The following is a 7,570-nucleotide window of genomic DNA, read 5'->3' as shown; positions in this document are numbered from 1 at the left end:
TTTACCCGACAATTTTTAATGCCAATTTTTTGTATACTATATAGTAACACCAACTACCCCCACTCCTAAGAAAAAACCCCTCTGAACAATATTGAACCAAAATTAGCGGCTATGCTTTCGCTGGGCAGTACAGCACTCGAAAGACAATTATACACGATTTCGTATTTTTGCAATTATTTTTTTATTATTATTATTTTAAGCTTTACAAAAGGTAAATAATAATTTTTGGTATTTAAATTATGTCATACGACACAAACAATATACATCCAACAAAATTTATAGTAAAATAATAAATAGGCATTCATAGAAATTTTTTTCATTCGATAAAATTTTGAATTATTCATTTCATCAAAGAAAATAAATTTTAATTTAAGTTATATTTCAATTATTTATTACATTATTTCAATGTCATTTTCTTTCTATTTGTTTAAAATGTTACATTTTACAAATTTTTAAATTTTTTAAATCTTAGTTTGGTTCTTTAGCTTTTTAATAGATTTTAATTGGGTTCAATTAACTTGTATAAATAAATATAAATAAATAAAAAGTAAAACACTAACTATAAAATATTAGTAATATTAAAATTTAAAATATATGCCACAATAATAATAAGCATAATTATTATGGATTAAAATAATAGGTTTTTAAATTTTTAACGTATTCAATAAAAATTGAGTAAATTGCATAGTGTTGTCCTTTCTTTTTTACATCTGCAGGTATTAAAATTAACTGTATTAAAAAAAAATTGTTATTTGAGGAAATATTTGGTTTTTTTTCTCTGTCGATATGATTCAATAAAAATTCAATCTAATAAAATAATTTTTATTTTATTCTATGAAATTAATAAATAAAATAATTAGTTTATAATTATTATAAATAAGTGCAAAATTTCTTGGAGATGCCGGGGATCGAACCCGGGGCCTTTCACATGCAAAGCGAACGCTCTACCACTGAGCTACATCCCCTGATAACAATTATGAGAAGTAAATATTATATAAGTAAATACTTAAAGTTTTATTATGTTTTACGTAAAAAAGTAAATTTTTTTTATAAAATATAATTTTAAAATATAATATGAACATTTTTATAAATTATAATTTCTTAAAAATTTTATCACATAATAATATAATTTAGCTATAAAACTATTAAAATACACAAATAGGATTCTCGTTGATTTGTTCACCTTAAGAAAAAAATGAGCTTACAAATTTTTTATTGGCTGTAAATATTAAGGTAGAATGTTCATTAATTGATTCCTGGCGTATATTAGTTATAACACTTAAATCTATCAGTATTTAAAATCATTATTCTTATCGATTTCTTCTGTAATATTTAAATTTTAAATATCTCCTTAGTAGGTAGGCAAAAATATTACATTATAATTTAATGAAGTTTAAAAATATATTCAATTTTAGGTCATAACTCATAACTTTTTGGTAGAGCAAGATTTTTTCTAATTAAATTTTTTAATTTCTTTTTTTGTTTGTTTATCAATATTTATAGTTACAAATAATTTAGTGTCAATGTAATAATTTATTAAAATTAATTATAATGTAGGTAACTGTATAGCTAAAAAATGAAATGTCATAAAAAAATGTAATAATATAGGTAATATAAGTAATAAAGATTTTATCAGAACTCAAGAGTAGGTATCTAGATACCGTATCTATATATATGAGCTAAACTTTTTATCTTGAACATAATTTTGATTCTTAATAGTTAATATGATTCTGTAAAGTGTATATATTTATAATATTATTATTTATTGCATTATATTTAAGTACCATTAAATGCTGTGAAGTGCAAAACCAGGTTTCTCAGGGGTTTCTTAGGTACATAAAAACCAGAGGAGCTTAATGCTTAAGTCTTATAAAACCATGAACAAATTGCTCCGTGAGAGGTTTTAGCTAAGTTAGCACTTAACTTATTTAAAATCTCCTTACCCCCCCCCTTCTTTTAAAAATAAATAAAATATTATAATTATAATAGTTGTATAATTGCATAAAGAATTTAAATTCAATAAATCATAGGTTTTAAATTTAAAAAAATTTGAATTTCAACACATATAAATAACAATTGTGCATTTACCTGTTTTTCACATATTTTTAATTGCTGTAATAACAACTCTGAGAAACATAATTGTGTATCAGTATATCACGTTTATATTTTATAAGACTAATGTATGTATTTTAATCAAAAATATTAAGTTTTAGAAATACCCACTAAATAATTTATGAATTTTTAAAATTAGAATACCTTATATTAAATTTAACAAAAAATAATTGTTTTAATATCAACTTAATATTTAATAGGTGATATAATTTGAAAAATATAGTAGTCTATGTGAAACTAAAAATAATTGTTTAATGCATTCTATGTCGTACTCTCCACTTACTTTCTAATAATAGTAACCGATTTCTACTTATGGGTTGAATCTCCTACGAAAAAGGTCTAAACACAATTAGCCTTTAGGTACTCATTAATTATTTTGTCATTATGTCACGACAGTTTTTGTAATCACTTATCGCTAATCCGTAATTTTCCTTGTTATACAAAAACATAATATTTATTTTAGTCATTCTGATCGGCGATTTGTAACATTAAGTTCAAATGTTAGTTTTTGCTTTATAAAAGTATGTCATCGTATAGTGCTGACTCACTGACAACTGATCTCAATCTTGAACACAGTTACCGAAACTGTATTCAGTGTACTAATCAATGACTGTGAGCCTGGTATTTTCAGAAAAATAGGATGTTAAAACTGATATAGTTACCAACTGAGCATAGTGAGTAGGTACTAGAGGAGTGTTAAGATTAATTTAAGTAAAATAAAATATGGTAACTCAATTTCATGGAACCTAAATATTATTCTTTTATTTTAAATTCAAGTATACATTATTTCACTCTTATAATATTAGAAATATTAAATAACAGAGATATATTTATTCTGTACGTAAAAATTAAAATGTTAGCATCACTAACACAGAGATAACACTCGCCCAATGCTAATAGGATATTCTATGCGCTGTGGTCCAAGTTTAACTGTTATGGCTATGATTGGTTGTCCAACAATTATTTGCATAGATAATTTTAGATCTAAGTGTTAACATTTTTATTTATAATCTATTATATACAATTACAGATTAGATAAAGCATAATTATCAAATTATTATTATTTATGTATAATACTGGTTCCCAAACTGGGAGGCGTGTACACATTGCTGAGGAAGCGCAAGCAGTTATTACGAAGTACAATTTTTATTGATTAAATTATTTTTATTTTAAAACTTAGAGAAAAAAATATCATTTTTTTACAATTTATAGGAGGGAAGGCAAGACTTTCGAAAATCTACAAAGGGGACATAGAATAGGAGAGGTTGAGAACCACTGATGTATATTATGTGAAGTACGTAGTTTGTTAAGTACAAGCTTTGATTAATTGATTTTCTAATAGATAATAATTTAGTTAGGTATAGCCGTACCCTATGGTAAATGAACAAATGATTATATATTTATAATACTACTTAGAAAATTATCTTATAATTACATCAAAATTAATCTGCGAACGTAAATCATAAATTATAATATTAAATGCAGCAATGCTGCATATTATATTTAAAGAGATGTTTTATTATTTCACTAATTCAACGTGATAGTTCCTATATACCTATATATGTGATGGTAATGTATGTAATTAATTATACATAAAAATGTATGTTTCCATAAATAATATTTTTAAATTATGACAAAATAATTAACACATTGTAATTTTGTTCAAATTGGAACTTAAAATGCGTATAAGAAAAAATTGTGCCGTTGTATTGAGTATTTTTAATATTTTTATACAGATATAAATATTATAATAACTAGTGTGGGATCTTGAATTAAAGTTTTAAGAATTTTAACTCAACAAATAAATTTTTATCGATAATTATAAAAAAAACTAAAAAAAAAAAAATGAAATGTCTATAAATAACTCAAAAAAAGTCGAAATGTATTGAAAATTTTATAACAAATAAAAAACCATATTATAAACATTTTATGAATAATGAAAGTATTACAATCATTCGTTTTTGAGTCATATAAAAAAAAAACAAATTTTGTCAAAAATTGGACTTACATAAAAAATTTTGCTTTTAATTTTTTGTTTGTTTTCCCCGATAATAGAAATAAATATTGGGGGTTTTTAAGTTTGATCTCTCTAAGTACCATTAAGAATCATTTTCCAATTAAAAAAGATGTTGAAGTTGAAAATCTATAGGGTTAAATTAAAAAAATATTATAAAAATTTTCTGGAGATGCCGGGGATCGAACCCGGGGCCTTTCACATGCAAAGCGAACGCTCTACCACTGAGCTACATCCCCATGTGAAAGTTAATAATCGAAATGAAGTGATTTAACAAATTTATAATTTTTATTGATTCATTTAATAATATAATTTTATTAAATTTAAAAAAATTAAGAAATCCATTACCTAGCCTCTTCGATACCTATATAGGCTATATATAAAAATTAGTTCATAATACATACCTAAATAATAAATAAATAAAATATATATAAAAAAAATCTAATTTTGTGTTTAATAATAATTAAATTAAAACTCCTAGGTAGATATTAGGTTGTATTGGTAACTGTTATTTTAATTTTATACATATACAATATTCAATATTATAATTTATAATATACTGAGTGTATCTTTTATCAAAAAAATACTTACCTATTTCGAAAGATACTACCTAATGTTTTTGAAAATATTTTTTTACATAATTTCTAGTCAAAATAAAACAACATTGGATTTTTTAAAAAATTACATTCTTTAAAAGAATTGCCTTATGTATAACATAGGTATGTACACTGGCGTAGCCAGGATTTTTTTTAGGGGGGGGGGGTTGTAATAAAATGTAACTAGTGAAGGATATCACACTCCCTGAAATGTACTCATAAATTGTTTAAATAAATTATAATATTACGTTTAACTTTTAAGTATTTATTTAAATAATAGTAATAATAATAATGATAATATAATTTTTTTCCTTTTTTTATAAATATATTAAACAAAAAAAAATAATAAAATAAAAATTATTATACAATAACAATAGTGTTTAATAACATATTATGTTTAAGATAAAGCTTATCTTAAACCGTGGTAGTGTGTGAACACGGCATAACAGAATACATTTTACCACGACCAAATGATTGTATTCCTATATTATAAACATTATATTTTTGATATAAATAAGGCCGAGGAGGGGATTTAACACCCAAAACCACCCCCTGGCTACGCCACTGGGTATGTAGAATGTAGTACGTATAATACAATAATTGTACTACATAGCTATAAAGATAATAAAAATAAATACGAATAGGTAACTGTATAAGTTAGGTACCTACTGTACACTTCACCATTTTAGAATTATTGTTAAAATTAAATAAAATCATTATAGTCAATAAAGGTAGATGATACTTAACTATAAATACTGTCTAGGGGTAGTATATTATTAAGTAGGTATATAATTGAAATTAAAATTGTATTATTACTATTTATAAGTATTATTAACAATAAAAATACCAATACAATATTATTTTTTACTAAACATAGCGTATTGGCGTTATGGAATTCTATATATTATATTATTTTATTTAAAAACACAATTAATAATAATAAACATTTTAAAGTAATAGTGATTAATTTCAATTAAAAAAAAAAAAAAAAAAAATGATATTTTGGGAAACCTATAGTATTATTTCTTGCTCTTTAGAAGATGTTGCCTGTTGGTATATATTTCTCAACACGTTTATTGTAACTCGTAAGTAACCAAACAGGAATATGTTTCGTTGCTATTAATGCATTAACGAGAAAAGAATTTTCATCATCACTTAACGTCATAAAACCAATAATTTCTATTAAAGATCGGTTAGTTCTTAGTTTTTTAGTCATTAAATAAAATTTCAATAGTATAAAACAGCTATCTCAAACAGACAAACCTTAATAGCTTAATAAATTAAAATTGACCAACATATGTTAATAATAAACTATTATACACATCTACATTTTATAGTAATTTAAACAATATTTAATTATGTGTATATTATGACGTGAGGCTATTTATTTTATAAGGGGAAAGTATAGATAATACGCTGCTGCACAGTAATAATTAATTGTCGTGTATATTTTATCATTGTTGAGTACCTAAGTCACTATAATGAATGTATTAAATTCTTTATGTCATTTTTCGTTTAAATATCTAATGTCATCGAAATATATATTTAAAATGTTTATAAAAAAAAAAAATTACTATCTATGTATTTTAAATATTTTTAAATTGATAAAAGAACAATTCATGTGGTATTATATTATCACAGCCCACAGGTATTACATTTTAAAGCATTCTGGCTGTGTTTAAAATTTTTTGATTCTAGTATAAACTATACTTATGTAGAAAATTGCATTCATTATTTTAAGTCTTCGGTATAAAAACTAAACATTTCATAAACTTAAAGCTAAAAACTAACTACCAAGCAAATTTCCGTGATAAAGACTAATTTTATAAACATTTAAACTTTAAATGATATGTAATAAAAAAAATCGCGCTTCTATTTGATTTAAATTTTTTTAAATACCTACCTAACTTTGATAAAAATTTTAGGAAGTAATTCATATTTAATTTATTAAAAATTATATACATTTCTTAGTTTTTAAGCAAAAAATAGTTTGCGAATGTTCGTGATAATGACAAAATTGGTCGAGATTCCAACTTCAAATGCTCATCAAAAATTATTCCGGATTAACATTCTATATTTTTAAATTTAACTATAATAACAACTAATGAGATATTTTGTAGTCAATTTTTAAGTTTTTTTAATATAATAAATTATTTTACGTCATTGAAAAACTAAAAAAAAAAAATCAAAAAGGTCACATGTTTATAAATAACCTAAAAAATAAAAATATTTAAAAAAGTACCTGTACTATTTATAGAAAAAATGCTTGTATAAAGGTTATTCGTTTTTAAATTACAACAAAATTAGAAAATTGGTTTTATTGAAACAGATTTTGACTATTTTATGTTATATTTTTTGGCGTTCTTACCTAATTTATTTTTTGTTTTCCAAATTAATAGAAAAAGTACTAAACATTTTTACTTATAACCTCTAAAGTATCCTCATGAATCAATTTCCTATTAGAAAAGACGCTGCAATTGAAAATCAATGTATCTTTCGATAATACACATACTCATTACTCATAATTATTAAGTTTACATATTTTCATCGTTTCACTTAAAATCTAAAATCTAATATTTTATTAACGGAAATAACAATTTGAAATTTTCTATAGGTATAGTTAGTACATAATAATATTATTCAATTGTTTCAAATTATCATAAGCATTATGACACATTATGGTTATTTAAAAAGACGTATGGGCGTATGGCAGGGAATTCGCCATTAGGGATTACAATTTATAATTAAATTAGTTACTGCATGATCACGCGTGTTGGATAAGAAAAAAATAAATACTTATTTCTAGTAATATCATAATGTTGATTTTGCCATATCATTGCATATAATT

The 7,570-nt window shown here is 23.1% G+C and overlaps 2 non-coding genes across 2 annotated transcripts; both read right to left on the bottom strand.

The window, feature by feature from the left end:
- Positions 1 to 893: 893 nt before the first annotated feature.
- Positions 894 to 965, bottom strand: Trnaa-ugc. Its single transcript has one exon. It is a non-coding gene; the product is annotated as a tRNA-Ala (tRNA).
- A 3,328-nt stretch (positions 966 to 4,293) lies between these two features.
- Trnaa-ugc lies at positions 4,294 to 4,365 on the bottom strand. Its single transcript has one exon. It is a non-coding gene; the product is annotated as a tRNA-Ala (tRNA).
- Between the last annotated feature and the right edge of the window lie 3,205 nt (positions 4,366 to 7,570).

The sequence above is a fragment of the Melanaphis sacchari genome, unplaced genomic scaffold (genome assembly GCF_002803265.2).
Source record: "Melanaphis sacchari strain LSU unplaced genomic scaffold, SCAv2.0 Contig0_pilon_pilon, whole genome shotgun sequence".
Classification (NCBI taxonomy): domain Eukaryota; kingdom Metazoa; phylum Arthropoda; class Insecta; order Hemiptera; family Aphididae; genus Melanaphis; species Melanaphis sacchari.
This window is presented reverse-complemented; position numbering and strand designations above follow the sequence as displayed.